This window comes from Patella vulgata, chromosome 7 (assembly GCF_932274485.2).
Source record: "Patella vulgata chromosome 7, xgPatVulg1.2, whole genome shotgun sequence".
Taxonomy (NCBI): Eukaryota; Metazoa; Mollusca; class Gastropoda; family Patellidae; genus Patella; species Patella vulgata.
In genome coordinates this window covers 27,534,796-27,553,546 of record NC_065885.2, presented here as the reverse complement: position 1 = coordinate 27,553,546, position 18,751 = coordinate 27,534,796, and positions in this window count along the sequence as shown.

Genomic DNA, 18,751 nt, shown 5'->3' with positions numbered 1-18,751 from the left:
ACCGATCTTATTAAGTCCTTAGTTCACAATTCAATAAATCTTTTAGGTTAGTTTATATTTTATTTCACTCTCTGTTACTATTTGAATTTTGGAGTTATCTGGATTTTAAAATAGAATTGAATCCTGAAATAAATATATTATTCAAAAATAATTGCATTCATTTTATTAGTGAACTTAATACTTTAGCTATTTGTTTAATAATGATTGTCCGACTTTGTGTGAACAGTTACCTGGATGGATTTCACCGTAATAGTTTGGTACTTATGAATCTGCAGTAAATTGATTAATATATCCAACAGCAACATGGATCTTAACGCTGGATGGCACAACCTTGACCGAAGATCGCCGTGGTCAAAACAGGAAATGACAATGTACGATAGGAGAGCTATCATGACTTTATTAATCTGTTGCAATGCTACTTCCTGATTTCCCCAGATTATCTATTAATTCATCCACTGATTCCTGGTAATTATATCCGTTTAAATAATAAGTGATTCGAATAATTCTGTGAAAGGTGCCATATGATAGTCTCTAAGGCACAAAAGGGCCAGTGTTTTACATGTAATATAGGAAAGGGTGCTCAAACATAATATAAGAAAGCAAGGGACTATTAAAATGTGTCTGCCCGTCTGTTTGCCCGTCACACTTTTCGGCACGTAACAACTCTCCTTCTAATTGAGATAGAATGTTCAAACTAAGTGTAGGTGTTTATTAGGTGAATGCCTTGATGATGAGCATTCTCTGCTTAGGGTTAGCAGAGATAAGCAATTTGTTTGATTGATGCTTTGGGATACGATAAGTGGGAGTGAGGACACTTGGTGTACAGCTTTATTACATCAATACCATGACTAAGTTCGATAATGAACATTTTCTGCTGAGGGGTAAGCAGAGCGATAAGCAATTTGATTGGCCGAGATTTTGGAACACAATAACTCTCTTAATTTGAGCTAGAATGTCCAAACACTTGGTGTAGGTGTTTATTAGGTCAATGCCTTGATGGAGTTCAATGATGAACATTTTCTGCTTACGGTAAGCAGAGATAAGCAATCTGATTGGTTGATGCTTTGGAGCACGATAACTTTGGTTATAATGAAGTGAGAGCGATGACACTCCGAATATAGATTCATTATATCATTACCTTGACTAAGTTCGATTGTGAATTTTTTTGCTTAGGCTAGGGAGCGATAAGCAATTTGATTGGTCAAGACTTTGGAACATAACAATTGAGGTAGAATGTTTAAACTTGATGTAGATGTTCATTAGGTGAATGTCTTGATGAATTCAATGATTAACATCTCGAGTTGAAGCTAAGCAGGGCTAATCAATTTCATTGGTCGATGCTTTGGGACAAGATAATCTTGATTCTATCGGATAGAGAGTGATGAACTTAGTGTATAGCTTGATTGCTTGATACTTTTGAAAAAATAAATAAATGTGCGATTAATTAAATGTGTCATTGGAGGGGAGGGGGTCGGCGGGGTACATCAACCTCAGTGTTGGCTTATTTATCGTAAATATTTGATACAAGGTACGACCTGTTTATAGTACTGAATAGTAATAATATAATATGTGTTTAATCATAGTTTATTTTGCTCACACTGTTTTGTCCCACCTAGTTATTTACATTTTCTATTTGTTTGCAATCCGGGGCTTGAAAGGTTTTCTATTTGTCGGTAATTGATGGTTGGTTTAACACAATAACTTTATTGCTCGAGTTTTCTGGATTTATGAGATTTATTTGTTAGAGATAGAATACTAAGCAAATTGTAAATTCAAATCCGATCGTTATTGTCACACGAGCTTGCCTGTGGGCTATAGTTATTTCTGTTTCTCGCTTAAGTAATTTGAGGTATTTTTTTTGTTATATGTTTGCTATAACCGTATGCATTGTTATTCGGAAACTAACGAACACCGAAGACAGAAGATGTAAATTGCACGAGTATTTGACAAGGAAACACAATGGCATGGTAGTAATGTATTGCGTTTCTTTTTTGTTTGGTTTTTTTTTTCAAAAATAAGTAATTTAGCATTGATTTTTATGCCTTTACATTCTTTCCTGCTTGGAATAACTAGCTTGTAGTTTATTCCATTTGGACGACAGTAAAGATTCATAAGGCACATCAAACAATAGCTTTATCACCATGTTTGACGGCTTCACAAAAACGAGTTTAGCTTTTTAATTGGGAAATTTGTCAAGCCTCTGCATATTGACGTCTATGATCCTTTGCCCTCATTTGCCTTTCATAGCTTAAGAGCATAAAATAACACGACTTTCTGTACTCCATCTGCGTAGAAATTTACTGAGATGCTATTGATGTTAAGAAATGCTAGCATGTTATACAATTCTAATGGAAACTACGAATTATAAAAAAAAACAAATAAGAGATTTTGCTTTGAAGTTTTTGTGTTGGGCTTCCACTATTGTTTCAATAAACAGGGCATAAATCTGCGTGACGTGTTACTTAATTAATGTTATTGAAATATTTGTAAAGATACACGGTATTCTGACCAACTTAAATGCATTGCCACGAGACACAATCTCTTTATGTTTCACCAAGTATTGCTCAAGGTATGTATACGAAATTACATTAAAGCAGTCACCCATTTATTAATATCTATTCACAAGCATATGCTAATACAACTAATCGATGTCCATGTGAAATTACTAAATTAAACTACCGTGCTTTTGTATTAAAGAACTTAGCCGTGTTGCTCTAGGTAAATCAAATAAAAAGCAGTCATCGATATATTAATGTCTAAAACGCGTAGTGTTTAAAAATCGGATGTTTTTATATCCGGGCTTACAACACAATTAAAATTATCATAACGTATAAATTATTCCCCCTCGTGTTTAGCTGTACACTCTTAATACGCCCATATTGTGGTCGTATATTGTCGTCGCGTCCGCCCGTCGTCCGCAATTACTTGTGGACGCTCTAGAGACTAAAGTTAATATCCAATTGACTTTAAATTTATACAGAGTTATGGCCCTTGATTATTTTGAAAAATCTTGTGGATGCTTTAGAGACCATAGTTATCATTGTGTTTTCGCCTATATATAATCTTTCCGTTTGACTTTAGATTGATACACAGAGTTTAAGGTCTTAAGACGAACAAGTATATTGATTTTTAATAGTTTTTGATAATTTGAACAGCTAAATCCATGATATTAAATGTTTTGTTTACTAAAAGTTAGCATGGGCCAAACAAATTCTAATGATTTTCTGATAATTACTTAATGCGTTGTTACTCTTTATCAGATTTTAGTGTATTATAAATGTTTTATTACCGACAAAAGTAAAAATATGCGACAATATGCCGGACGAATTAGCTGTTGTGGGCGTATGTTTCGTTGCCCGGCAACCTACCTTTGTTTATTACAAATCATCTTTATGTATGTTTATAGTTTATTTTGTTAATGTATTGGTTGTAGGCTGTCTTTTTGCCGATGTATCCGTTGTATGTTTGAGGAGGAAAATACACACTTCCACTAGGTATTTAAAGTTTAAGGGAAACGCTACATAGAAAAGGGTATAATTATTATTTTTGCATTTTGTCTACGATATCACCTCGGTGGAAGGGGACGTAAAATACGACTAATTCACACACACACATTTTTGCATTATTACAATGGCGTATATTAGCAGTTTAGCTGATGTAGATTACGCTTGTTAAATATATAGGTTAATACTAACACAAATGTATTTTTTTTATACTTTCATGTTTCGTAGGTAGCCTTCGTGTCCGAATATCTGGTATGTCCTTGACCTTATGCTAATATCAATGAGCAAAGTGTTAATTTTAAAACAAATTTTTCATTTTTTAATTATAACAACTTCGGAATATGATTAATTCATATCAAAATACAAATGAGTTGTCATTTACGTGATTTGATAATATTAAAAAAATAAGTCATGCATGAACTCGTTGATGCGAGCAACACTTCCTTTGAGCGGTAATTCGACACAGAAAGGTAAATAAAAATGCAGTAAATACTTTTTGACTAATACTATCACAATTATCCTTACATCAGGTGGTAAATCGTAATATTATAGACTATTGCGCTTCATTTGCAAGAACTGTCACATCGTTTAATATCAAAATTATTCATATGGACCGTTCTGTAAATCGATGACAACAGAACTGTCAAAATCTAAGCTATCATGGCTGCCGTTGTTAAGTGTTGGTAAATGTTAGCGAAAAGGCTTGTTTCTAAATTTTGGATAGATTATTATTCATTTATGTTAGAATAATAATCATTTTGAGGGGCTGATATAGAATTTGTTACCTAGATATAATTTTTGTGGGGCACATTCATTTCTATGGATTACCATTTGAGACATATTTTCTAATCAATCATTCAGTCGGACCTTTCCACATTCAATAGTGAACTATTAGTGTACAATCTATGATTAAACAATGTGTTGAGTGTGAATAAATATTGAATAAAATTTATAACAAATTATTTTACTGTAAAACTTAGTAAAAATGTTCAATCTTTAATTGGCAGTACATCTTTATGCTTCCTGGCACAAAGTTTCAAGGGGTTAATTAAGAAGTAATACAAATGATAACAATGTGTATTCATTATAAAAAATTGCTGAAACCAAAAGCAGTTTCAAGGAAATTGTGGTGCAGTATTTACAATATTCCATACAGACCCGAAACATTTAATCCAAATGGTGTTTATGATGGTACCCATACTGAAAGTAGTCCCTTGAAAAAAATGGAGGATATTTGAAAAATAAATATTTAATTATATGGACATGGTGTGCTAAAACAAAGATAGTTTTCAAAATTTGAAGTCTTGATGGTTGTAGTGTATATATTCAGGTATCTCTGTGAGACTTTGTGATTTCCCATGTTGAGTTGTCTACCCTGTAGCTGCGCAGTGATGAATGGTATATTTGCTTCATATTTTCCAAAGTTACAAATTCCAAAGCCATTATTTTTTTTTATTTTCATCCATTTTTTATTGTTCAGTATCATCTCAAGCACGTCTAGACACCAAAATAAAGGCACTAAAGGTGTTGTGAATGATTTTTTGAGGACCCCCTATTTCAGGTGTTGTGACAATTTTTGTCACTTTACCTTGCCCTTAATACTACACACAGTCTTATAGATAAGAATCACTACCAACCTTAATAATGCGACGGTTCAACAGGTATTGTCTTGTCGTTATCAAGCACAGGGTAAACAATGATATAATTGAGACACGGACGAATCCGTAGCACTATCAACAGTTTACATATCGACACCACCATCTATCACCAAAGGTCTGGAAACCAAACTCTTCAAGAACTTAAAAAGTTCTAACCAAATTACCAGTAGCTTTTTCTATCAACTCAAGCCAAACCACCCTAGACGTTCACACGAACTTGCCATCACAAAATTTCACAAAGACCCAATTAAAGCCCACCTACAAATATGTTCCTTTAATTTGTATTCTACAAAGTGACTCGGCACCTATCGAAACTACTGTCACCTCCTGGGAAAACCGGGAATTCCTTCATCACAAAAAAACTCCAGTGAATTTTGCAGTAAATCTTATGATATTGTTTACCTCTTCGCTAATATCCCGAGATGAAGCCGTTTAAATACTTAAAAGAAATGGGGTTTAACGTCATACTGTTCTGCTCCTATACTGGGCTAATGAAGACGGGCATTCACCATACAGTGTGCTATGAGGGAAATTTGGCCCGGGCAGCGGCACTATCGCCTACTCTTATATCGAATTCAAACTGCCAGAGGATCTTTTACGTGCACGCCAATGTGTACGAGGGTCCTCGGATTTTCGTCCCATCCGAACGACTAGTCAGCTGTCCTTGTCAGGCCCTCCGTCCGGCATCACTGACAAGGGGGAACCACGCCGGAAAATCTGGATGAACTTTCTCGGCCAGTGCAGGGATCGAACACCCGACCTCCAGGCTAGCGAGCCAGCGTCTTACCCACTTAGCCACGCGATCCCCTCAAATACTTAAAAAGCGATTGAATACTAGACTTACCACAGAGTGAATAATTAAACCAGTATCAACTGATCCTATCCTATCTGGAACTAGATACTTATGAAAAAGTGCGGGGTATCTCAATGGGCGACCCACTGCCACCTCTAATTACGGAGGGGGTTGGATGGCCGAATGGTTAGCACGTGCGCGCTGTATCATAAGGTCTGTCATTGAGTCAATTCGCGGGGTTTCGATTCCCCAGTTTTGCATGACAAGCAGTAGGGTCACATGTCCTACCGCGTGGGTTTTTCCCAGGGTCCCCCGGTTTCCTCCCACTGCTAAAGGCCCCCTGCGCGCAAGCGAATTATTGAAATAAAATTGAACCATATGTTAGTCCTGAAATGACCTAGTTTGTGTCGAGTGGACGTTAAACCTCATTTCTCTCACTCTTTCTAATTACGGAAGGTTATATGATAGTTATAAAGAAAGAGTTTTAGCGACAAACCTCGTAACTCCATTAAACCGGGATAAGAAAAGCGGAAAGCTACCCATTCCAACAAACATCGGAATGCTGTTAAAACCTTAGTCTGTAACATCCACAACAAATAATCATGGCAGATCACGAATTCTTGACTTTGGAGTTTCATTTTTTATATGATCTGATATCATTTTATGTGAAAGTCGGTGTCACATTCACTCTGGTAAGTCACCATGTGTATGCGATTTGGGAATGAATACCACATTTCCAAACACACAAATAATTGGTTTAATGAAAATATCTAATACAAGGGGTATAAAGGTCCCCCATAGATTGTTTGCTTCTAGTGAATTCCATTAACGTAATTATAACAATAAGAGTAACTCAGAATCTCTCAGCAATGGGAACATCTAATTGACTCGTTTAACCATATTTTTTTTTCTTTTCAGGTTCCATCACAAATATTGGTGGCTCATCATATAAATGTAGAGACGGTTCATCACCGGAAAATGAAGTCACTATTATTTCCGGTGTGCTGGGGGCGCCGTCTAGCGTCACTTCAATTCAAGTTGCAAACCTTTTAAAACTATTCGCAATACCCCAGGTAGGACACTTAGACGTTATTTAAATAGCATACGTTCAATTTCTTAATCTATGTTACCCTGCTACAGCAATTAAAGTATTGCATAGTCTATTAAAGTAATCGTTGGTCGAACCTGTTGGTAGCTGTTTGAGTTTTATTCAAGATGGGTCAGAAAGGAAACCAATTTTATTAAATGCTAATCTATTTTTTCACCTGATGAAATTCTAGTCGCAATGATTGGGAAATTACGTTTGTAATCAACGCGTTCAATACACCGGTCCCGTGTTTATAGGAATGGCAATGTTTTATAGTTTTTGATAGAACTAAGTTGACATATTTGATCATCGATCAAACAATTATTACCAATGCTTAAATTTAAATGAAGTAAATCAATTAGTCAATAATCACACAGTCTACATTTTCTTCGTGTTCTCTAACTTTCTTCTTTATTTTAAACACGCCTAAACTAAATTACAGATTAGCTAATTCGCTGTTGTCTTTTGGTTTAAATGCAAGCAATGGTAATAATAATAAGTATTCTATTTTTATTTCAAAACATTGACCACGTCCCTGTGATCTTAGGTGCCAGAAATGAGCAAATCGTATCTGAAATAAGATTTATTTATCTTGGGTATTGTGCATGAAGAATGTACTTGTGTAAGACGGTTCACTTACCTATAATGTAATTAAGCAACAGAAAATCACATTAGCCGGGTGAATATCATAAGTCTGAATCGGCCTCATTACTCTAAAGAGGGGAAATAACTATGTACATTGTTAGCGTCATAGAACGGGGTATAATTATATACATATAATAACACCAGATCTATAAAGATGAAAATTGGGGTTAAATATAAGTCTGAGACATTAGTCCAGACAAGGAATCATTTTCCTTCATTTCACTCAGATTTACAAATAAATGATGAACTAGTCTCAAATTAGAGACAATTAACTTGTCGATGTGACAAAACTATTTTTCTGGTAAAATTGCTTTATCGTCTAACTTCAGTTCTACCTTGTTGTTAGCTTCATACAAACTGTGTGGCTCCCTCAAGAAAGATACAAAACTTTGGAACGTAGTCTTAAGTAAGACTATCAAAGACAACCCAAAGCGGAGCTAAATGGATATTGTATAGGATGAGCTTTCTAACTCTCGAATGACCATAACCTTGTTGTTAGCTTCATACAAACTGTGTGGCTCCCTCAAGAAAGATACAAAACTTTGGAACGCAGTCTTAAGGAAGACTATCAAAGACAACCCAAAGCGGAGCTAAATGGATATTGTATAGGATGAGCTTTCTAAATCTAGAATGACCATAACTTAATCGGTGACTTGTGTTGATGCTATTTCATTGTCGAAAAAAAAAATGCATTTTAACAATTTAAGTACAGCCAATACTGTATTGGAAGAATAACGTTGCCAATATTATTTCAATATTCAGGGTGCAAACTGCATATGTCAGCAGTTTAAAATACGTATCTTAGTTTTACAATTTGCAATTTCCATTGCTCAACAATACCAATGTCTCAGTGTTAAAATACAGAATACACGAGACCTGGGGTTTTTCGTCCCATCCGAACGACTAAACAGTTGTCCTTGTCAAGCTCTCCTTCCTGCATCACTGGCAAGGGGAAAAACGAAGTCGGGTGATACGAAACTCTATTAAATGACGGGGTGTGGGTATTTAAAGTAGTTGACAACATAAGGGAGACCCGTGCAATGCGTTACGATGGGGTTGTCCCTATTAAGTCAACACTCTGGTACGTACAGATACGTTCAAGTAAGTTTTGATACCATCAACACGATTGCTACGAATGACCTCAATATATGATAAGATTTGATAGGATCACCACGATTACCCAGCTATTAAAACCACGATTTCAATCGTAGTGCAAATCGTGACAGTGGGAACATAGCATTACAATTTTTAATTGTACTCATGTGTTGTTGCTTATTATTTTTTCGGGGGATGGGGAGGGGGTGTAGGTTCCTTTTCCGACAGCTGAAGACCCTACTTGCAAATGAATTATTGAAATAAAATTATATGAGCTTGTTTGTCTCAAATAAAAGTTAAACCACGTTTCTCTGTGCAACCGATCAAATATTCTGTGATATAAATATTTAACGAAATTGAGAAAATTATCTTCTTTTTTTCTGTTTACAAATTGAATGTGTGAATATCGTAGTTGAAAATCAACAGATAATGTAATTTGATGCTACATTTAATATTGTTTTGGGCTTTAACTAATATGTGAAGGCACAGAGGTGTCCTCAAACCCAAGAAGTGAACGGAAATACCAATAAAAAGCTAGAAACTCCAACTTGATGTCAATATCTTTAAAAACAGTAATGATACTTAATTTCACCTAAAAGTCACTTCTGTCATCAACTTGGTCATTTTTATAGGAGAAGAGTCTTTAGGGCATTTTAATGTCATTTCAGTAATAAGTGCTCACGTGATAGCACGTCAGTAGTTATGAGATGGTTTCCACATTAACAAATGAAATGGTGTTTAATGATAAACCAGCTGCTATGGCTCCTGCTTGTATGGTGGACTCATTAATCTAACATAATTATTGATATGGATGTGGGTCTAAAGTAGAGATTTCTGCTTGAATATAAAGATGGTGAAAAGAGAGGGGGAATGGGGTTTAACATTAGGTCATATCGGGGTTAACATATGGATTGTCATTTGCATGCGAACGGGACATTAGAATTGGGTGAAACTGGAATACTTGGATAAAACGCACAAGGTTAGACAACATAGTAAATGACAGTTGATAAACACATGAACAAAGAACATGATATATGTCTGTAATTAGCAACTCAATTATTTTTGTTGCCTTGCAAAAACGCCTTTTAGGTCAGTAGTAATAAGGGCAGATAAAAGGGTCGAGTATGTCGGATTGTTGAACTATTTCTAAAGCTAAATTAGTAGATTTGTCTTTCAAGGAAATATTCTATATTTGAAAAATACATATAAATTAAAGATATCGTTGGGCCATGACATGTGGTATAACGGTTTGAATACTACCACAAAAACAATATAAAGATCATTTAGGAAGATTGTGATTGATAATAAAACTGGAAGGAATTGGAAATGACTAAAATTAATTTTAAAAAGTCAACATAGACAGAAAAATAAGTCAGTTTGTTATGGAACAATCAAACACAATCTGGTAATATACGACATGCATGAACATGTGCTGACAGAGACATTTAGATTCAATATACATCAATTAACTCCGTACATGTTTTTTTTATTCTAGACCGGCATAAACCCGATTCCTTTTTATAGGCTACACCCACATTAAAATGTACTCGTACATTATCTTCGCCCCCGTCTGTACGTAGAGACTAAAGTTATCATCCGATTGACTTAAAACTTAACGATAATTACTGCTAGAGTTATGGCCCGCTATCACTTTGAGAAATCTTGTGGCTGCTCTAGAGGATTTAAATTTATACAAAGTTCTATGGTCACCAGACAAAGGACCCAATTAATCTTTTAACCATGTCTGATAATTACCGCCAGAGTTATGATCCTTGTGAACAATCTTTTGTATAATACATGTTACTTTAGCATCTTGAAGAACTAGAAGTCAATCAAATTTCAATTATTTCTGATAATTATTAAAATGGGTTGTTTGTCTTGGTCATTTTTAATGTCTTTTAAATACTCACATTACCCCAAAACCCTTGTGGACTGCACGGATGACTTTGCTGCTGAGGGCGTATGTTTGTTGCCTGGCAACCTATCTTTAAAGACAAACTACAAGTTTTCTTTGTTCTTTTTAAACTAGAAATTGTATAGATTGTTGTGTCTTAATATAAATATGTCTCGTTTAAAGCATACTCTTGGAGCATAAAACCTATTCCATCGATACAGAGGGTAAGAGTTGTTCGATTTCTTTAGATAATATGTATTGTAATTTAATCGGAATGTGTTTTCAGCTAAAGGTTAGCTAAAACCAACTATCACAAAAGAAGCAGTTCAGATTTAATTCTTACATAAGAAAACTATTGGTGGTTGCAGTAGAAATTTTACACGTGTTTAATTGGGCGCAAAACCTTTAAGAGGTACTTGTGAAAACAGTTCAACCAATTTCGGAGTCGCCTGTAATATGATTATTTGCCTTATATAGCTGATGGGCACAAACGTAATTGAGAATTGTTTGCATCCGTCATGCAAAAATAAGTATTGCCCAAATCACAGCGGATCGAAGAGTTTTCTCAATCAATCAATAGCTCGGTATATAAATAGCCTACGCATTCGTCTTTCTTAACAAACTTTAAGCCAGCATAAAGGAAAAAAACTAATTCAAGGTTATGAGCTAGTTCTAATGAAGGAAATATTCCACAACCATGTGCATTATTCTTCCACATGGAAGTAAGAGTAGAATCATTGTTTAAATTAAACGCATAGATGCAGTCTATACGGACTTAGTGATTGCGTGTTCGATATCATGTAACATGTTTCTTAAAAAAGTGCCCTTTGGTAAACCCTGGGACTGCATGCTTCTATTTAAATAGAGCAGCCATGGTGGCTCAGTGGCTAAGACGCTGACTCGCTAGTCTGGAGGTCGCGGGTTCGCCCCCGGTGTTGGCCGAGAAAGTGAATCGGGTTTTCCCGGCGTGGTTTCCCCTTTTCAACATGGTGCAGGACGGAGGGCCTGACAAGGACAACTGTAATCGTTCGGATGGGACGAAATACCAAGGTCCTGTGTTAACAGTATGAATTCGATATAAGAGTAGGTCGGAGCGCCGCTGTCCGGGCATATTTTCCCTCATAGCTCACTGTATATGTGTGGCATGTTAAACCCTATTACATTTCATTTCTTAGTAAAAGTAATTGCTTATGGTTATTGCAAAACAAGGTGTCACTAATTCATTGGGAGCGATATAATATGTCCTGGAAAGCACCCGTAGCACTACGTGTCTCAGAATAACTGTACGCCCGAAATTCAAATGGTCTATAGTCAAACAGAGTGATAGTTAGTGGGCACACGTGAACATTTATCAGTGACAATGTCCATAGTTCAAATGGATATCTGAGTATCTATTCGGATAACTTCGATTTAAATATCAACCGATGCTGGTGAAGTTCACAAAACCATGAGCCGTCGTTTGAAGTAGAACATGCTGTTTAAATAGTCTAGTGTAGTGAGATCGTTTAACGTGTTAGACTATGCGTAGGATTTGAAGAAAGGGCGTTTTCTATTTTCTTTTAGCGAACTTCTCAACTGAACGAAGAGTATCTAACAATGCATGTGCTACTACACCCATTTGGTATATTGATATTACTGTTTATATCATTTTATTGACTCGGACCGCCGAGTGTTCCCGAATTGTTATACAATGTATTCATATAATCAATGTGTTGTGTTTTTATTATGTGCTCAAGTAGTGCTATGTCAGAGAAAGAACATCCTGTTTCTGGTGTCAGATGACATGCGACCAGAAATAGGGGCATATCTTGGTCCGGACTTTCCCTCACCAGCACATCCAACTATTCACACACCGAACTTGGATGCTTTGGCGTCGAGAAGTCTTTTGTTAAAGCGAGCCTACGTCCAGCAAGCAATTTGTTCGCCAAGTCGTACGTCTTTATTAACTGGTCGTCGACCAGACACAACTCATGTGTACGATCTTATCCATTACTTCCGAGACGTAGGAGGCAACTACACCACTATTCCCCAGTTCTTTAAGAACAATGGTTACAGGAGTATTGGGATGGGAAAGATATTTCATCATGGTAAAGCATCAGGACACGATGATCCGATCTCCTGGTCCGAACCATATTATCATGCACCCGATGAAAAATATAGATCCAATACAGTGACATGGAGAGCAGTGGCTGAAGCAGAATATGTTATACGTCCATTACCAGATATGCAAATAGCGGATTATGCTATTAAATCTTTACGGCGCGTGGCTCCTGATGCGAAATCTGGAAAGCAAAACTTCTTTGTGGCTGTTGGGTTTCACAAGCCACATTTACCGTTTGTTTTTCCTGAACATTATCTGGAACTCTATCCAAAAAATAATATATCTCTTCCAGATAATCCTTATGCACCAAGGAACATGCCAGAAGTAGCTTGGATCAATTATATCACGCAAGAAATGGGAAATTATCACGATATTAAATTATTGAGACCCTCGGGGAACATTAATACGACTCTTCCTGATGATCTTGTTCTTAATTTACGTAGAGCTTATTACAGCGCCGTATCGTATGTGGATGATCTCGTTGGGAAGGTATTGAACGAGTTGGAAGCCTTGGGATTATCACATAATACCATAGTTTCGTTTTGGGGAGATCATGGTTGGCAACTTGGTGAACACGGTGAATGGTGTAAACATACCAACTTCGAAGATGCTACTCATGCACCTATGATGGTACGTGTCCCGGGAATAACGGATGAAGGGTTAGTGACCGACAAACTAGTCGATTTTGTAGACCTTTTCCCTACTCTTGTGGAAGCCTCTGGTTTCAAACCCTTATCTCTGTGCCCAGAAGATTCAACTAAAGTTGCATTATGCAGAGAAGGAAATAGTTTTATGCCGCTGATGCATGATCCCGGTCGTGAATGGAAATCGGCGGCATTTTCTCAATATCCTCGGATGAACTATACGGTGATGGGATACACAATGCGCACTGATGACTACAGATATACGGAATGGCCCGAGTTTATTGGAGAACCACATTATAAGCCAAACTGGAAGAAGGTGTATGGTGTGGAGCTTTACGATCATTCTGTTGATCCCGAGGAAAATTACAATCGAGCTGACGACCCTGAGTATGAAAAATTAAGAGCTCAGCTAAGCACTAAGCTAAGGCGAGGGTGGCGATATAGTCAACCAAAAGAGACTATAAGTGTAACCGTCAAAGGTTCTTGCACTCTATATCCTTGATTTAATTGAATGTTTATAATGAATTACTTTTTGATTTTGAATTAAAATATATTTAAATGAAACAACGTTGAACATTTAAACGCCATTGTATACTTTTGTTAACTTTTTAAATGCTTAAGAAGTGATATGAAACTTCCTAGGCTATACAAAATATCATTTATACTGTATGGAGTATCGAAATCTACTGCAAGTAGTTAGTGGAGGGAGAGGGGGGGGGGGTATCGTCTACTTGACACAAACTAGGTCATTTCGGGACTAACATGGTTCAATTTTATTTCAATAATTCGCTTGCGCGTACTCCACGAAGTTGGACAGTCGACCCTACTCCGGAGAATCTTAACATCCCTTTTCCTAGTCATGTATAACTGTTTAAACCCATGACTGCTGTCTCTCGGACATGCTTAACTTAGAGCGGTAAGTGATCGTGGTTATTACTTCACTCGTACAATTGGACAACGGGACAGATAAAATTGCTTCTGAAATATACAAGTATTTGCTTGAAAATTTATAAAATAGAGAATTAATGAATGTCTTTGGTGAATACATTGAACAAAGCTTGCACAATTGTACTTGGAAGGTAAAAGGTTGGACCGAAATAATTACAACGGCACATCTAATCCCTAATACACAACCTGTGTTGATCAATTGCGTATAAGATATAGTTTAAGCAAGTGTGTATAGATCCGAACCTAAACCAAATTATCTGCTAGAGATTAACTCCCAACATTATTATTATCTAGCAGGAAGTCAACTCCTTTAATAGTTATTGCAAATACAGCGCAGGAAATGGCACCGAACTAATGACACCATGCTACACTATTTATAAGAAATTTGCTGCAATTTACCGCTAGCTTTTCACCGGAAAATATGGCTTGATTTATTAGTTTCTTGAATAAACGAACCGCCTTTCAATATTGCCGTCCTGCATTGTCGATTTCCGCTCAATATATTCAATTCTTAACCAAAGTAAGGTATATATCCGTTAAAGAACTGGAATAAAATAATATATAGTGATAAAATTCTTCAGAAATTCACTATAAAATATGCATGAATACAAATAACGTTAGGTTATTAACGCATAAAGCAAAATTTTTAAAAAATATTACAAATGCATTATTTTGTTTTATGAAAGAGAAAAAGAATTTACAGATACTTCTTTGGGTGGCATTAACAGGGAACGTGGTTGTGTCAGTTTGAAAACGCGTAAATTTAATTTTCTTCACAGATCCCGCCATATACTTCTAGATGACTAGTTTGATAGTACGAGATTTGGCTTGAACCTCTACCACTATAAGTGGTTTCATCGGAGTTTTGAATTGTAGTACCGGGGCCGGCCAGAAAACTTGCTTTGTTTTAGGGATGTTCTTGTTTTACGTTTATGTTGTTGTGGTGGGCAGGTCTTTTTCGAATAGTTGTACATGGCTAACCTAGTAAATATCAACGGGTTAGCTCCGCCATCTTTGAAGAATATATTTTTAACATGAAGACATAGATACCTGGAGATGGACAGCTTTGTCACCATCCCAGCGTGGATACTCATAAAATTGTCTTCATTTTCAGGAAAGTGAATCATCCATATAAAAGACTTCTCGACTCAGAGATAGTATAGAATCATCCTCAAAAGCTTTTTATTAAAGTAAAAAAGGAGTTAAACCAATAATGTGCAGTACATAATATAAATGTCGGGACACGCAACAACTTTTCTTTTTTCACGAGTCATTCATTTTCGACAATAAACGTCAAGTTCTTTAAAAAGTAAAAGAGACAAGAGAGAAAATTGTCGTATGAATTGAACTTGTAGTTGGTTAAGTCTCGAGTTAAAGTCGGTAGTTATGGTTTATTATACTCAATAAATAAACCGCCACTAAAGTATATTTACTACCGCTATTGTCCGATTTTATGTCTTCCCTGGCTATTTACAGCTTTCATATAAAGGCCACTGAAAATATTATGCCATATTTATAGCAATTTTGACACATGTGTTTATTACAACGCCAAAACTATGAAATTATCTCTCACCAAATAATCGGTGAGATCAATATCGGGGGAGAATTTACGTACACAATTTTTTTTTTCTTAAGGAGTACTTGGTCGTTTTGATAATAACATACCGGGATGAAAGCCCCCTTTGCAAAATGGTTAATGTATTTGATTTTACTGCTAGTTTAAAACCTGATCAAAGGTTTGCTTGTGATTTATTGAGAAAATAATAGAGATTGAACAGACGAAACGTGACATTTATACTAAAAGCATCCTCAAAATGCCCGTTGGTCACGCTTTGGGATCACAAATAAATATGGTGCTTTACAAAGCACAAATTGGCCATTTTTCAGAACATGAGTACTATGTAAAACGTTATATTGTTACGCCATAAATTATCATCTGTAATATTTGGTAGAAGGAAGTGCATCCTAAAAACGTCTGGTTGTTTCATCAATTTAAAGGGAAACCTTATCGCATTAAAATCCATCTCCTGCAGCTTACTCAAGATTTTACATTGTATTATCTTGTTAACCTATACTTGACTTACCCTCATTAAAATTAGTTCTTTGTTTCATATGGGTGTAAATATTGTGTTGGATTGTATTATTATTTATTTGATTCACAACCGTCTTTGTCAAAGGAAATGAAATGAAATGAAATGGAGTTTAACGTCCTACTGTTCTGCTCCTAACCTGGGCTAATGAAGACGGGCATACGCCATACAGTGTGCTATGAGGGAAATTTTGCCCGGGCAGCGGCACTACGGCCTACTCTTATATCGAATTCCAACTGCCAAGGGATCTTTTACGTGCACGCCAATGTGTACACGGGACCTCGGTTTTTCGTCCCATCCGAACGACTAGACAGCTTTCCTTGTCAGCCCCTCCGTCCTGCATCACTGACAAGGGAGAACCACGCCGGAAAATCTGGATGAACTTTCTCGGCCAATGCAGGGATCGAACACCCGACCTCCAGGCTAGCGAGCTAGCGTCTTACCCGCTTAGCCATGTGATCCCCCTTTGTCAAAGGAGTTGAAAAAAAACAGTGTGACAAAGAAACCAAAGAACAATCACATTTAACTAATTTTCCTGTCGATAACAATTTTGTTTGGGTCTGGATTTTAGAAAACCAAAGCTATAAAGGTTGTTGTTACTTACAGAAACTTGATCATATGAAAATTGATTAAAATTTGCAAATCAAACGTCAAAACTTAAAGATATAAAAAAAAACATTTGGCCCCGAAGATATGCAATGAGGGTATCCGTTCATCTTAGGATATTGACAATAATTCGCATGTAATGAGGTGGATAGGAGACTGCTCTCATGTTGGGTTCCGGAAAGCTTGTATTATTAGGTTATTAACCTAACCAACATATATTTAGGATTCTATATTTTTAAACTATTATGGTAGTCTAATGGTAATCTCTGTTTTATAATAACTGTAAATGGCATGGAATTAAATAGTAGGATTTCTTCATATAAAAGTATGCACGGATGCACTTAAAACACACAGAAAAATATCCGGCGGATATACGTCTAATGCAAGCTGATAAATAAGAAGTTTGTTTTCTTGTGATAATACAGTCGATATAGAAAACTATTGAATATGTAAAAAGGAAATCGTAGATATGCGTTGATGGTTTGTGTATATTTAAATAGCAATAAGACTGAAGATTGTTTCAACGACATGTACTGTTTGGACTGTGAAGGGTATAATCTAAAGTTGCTGCTGTTCAGATAACGGATGTTTCCTAAAGATGTTTTCTTGGCTATCGTCTGGGTTTTGTCAGCAAGGTCGATCACAGGTCTGCTATTAAACGCTTATCGACTTACTCCTGTCAGTCCATATCTTCACCTAGCGATTAAACAAGTCTGAGTTTTTCCAAGAAAATAGCAATCATTGACAAAGAGATATGTAGAGGCTTGATTAACAGTATTTTGGCGTCAAGATAAAATCAATTAAGCCATGTAAGCCAGTTGCGTACTCCACGGGCGTAAACATGGATGAAAACTTCTTTTGGATAATGTTGAATATATACTATTCAAAAAAAGTAGGGGATATTTGATTTTAAAGTGTTATTAAAGTCACCTAATGAAACTGACGAAGAAACAAATGACAAAATGAAATGAAGTTCACATTCATCGATTTATTCCAAATGATCGTTAGACTAAGTAAGGCACAGACTGACCATTATAAGGGTAAAATGATACCCGGGGTCAAACAGCAAAGTTACCACAGCATCACAACCAAGTCAGTAACGGGTAAATCCTCCTCTGTTTGCCAAACAAGCATTGATCCGACGTGGCATACTCCTAATGAGACGTCTAAGGTCATTTTGGTCCAGATTGTCCCATTCCTGTTGCAACGCAGCAGCAAGTTCTTGGACATTGGCAGGACGTTGTTGACGTTGACGTAACCTCTGTCCAAGCATGTCCCAGACATGCTCGATGGGGGAGAGGTCGGGACTCAGTGCTGGCCAAGGTAATGTGGTGATGTTCTGTTGTTGGAGGTAACCTGTAACGATCCTGGCCCTGTGACATCTTGCGTTGTCATCCTGGAAGATGAAACGGCGGCCATGACGTCGTGCGAACGGCACAACATGGACTGCCAAGATGTTGTCCCGGTAGTACTGGCCTGTAACACGCCCTGCAACAACATGTAAAGCCGTTCTTCCAGCAACAGTGATGCCTCCCCACACCATATCAGAACCACCCCCAAATCGATCATGTCTGATGACGTTAACGTCTTGGAAGCGCTCGTTTCGACGACGCCACACCCTCCTACGTCTGTCCAAAAAATCAACAGTGAACCTTGACTCATCTGAAAACATCACATTGCTCCAGCG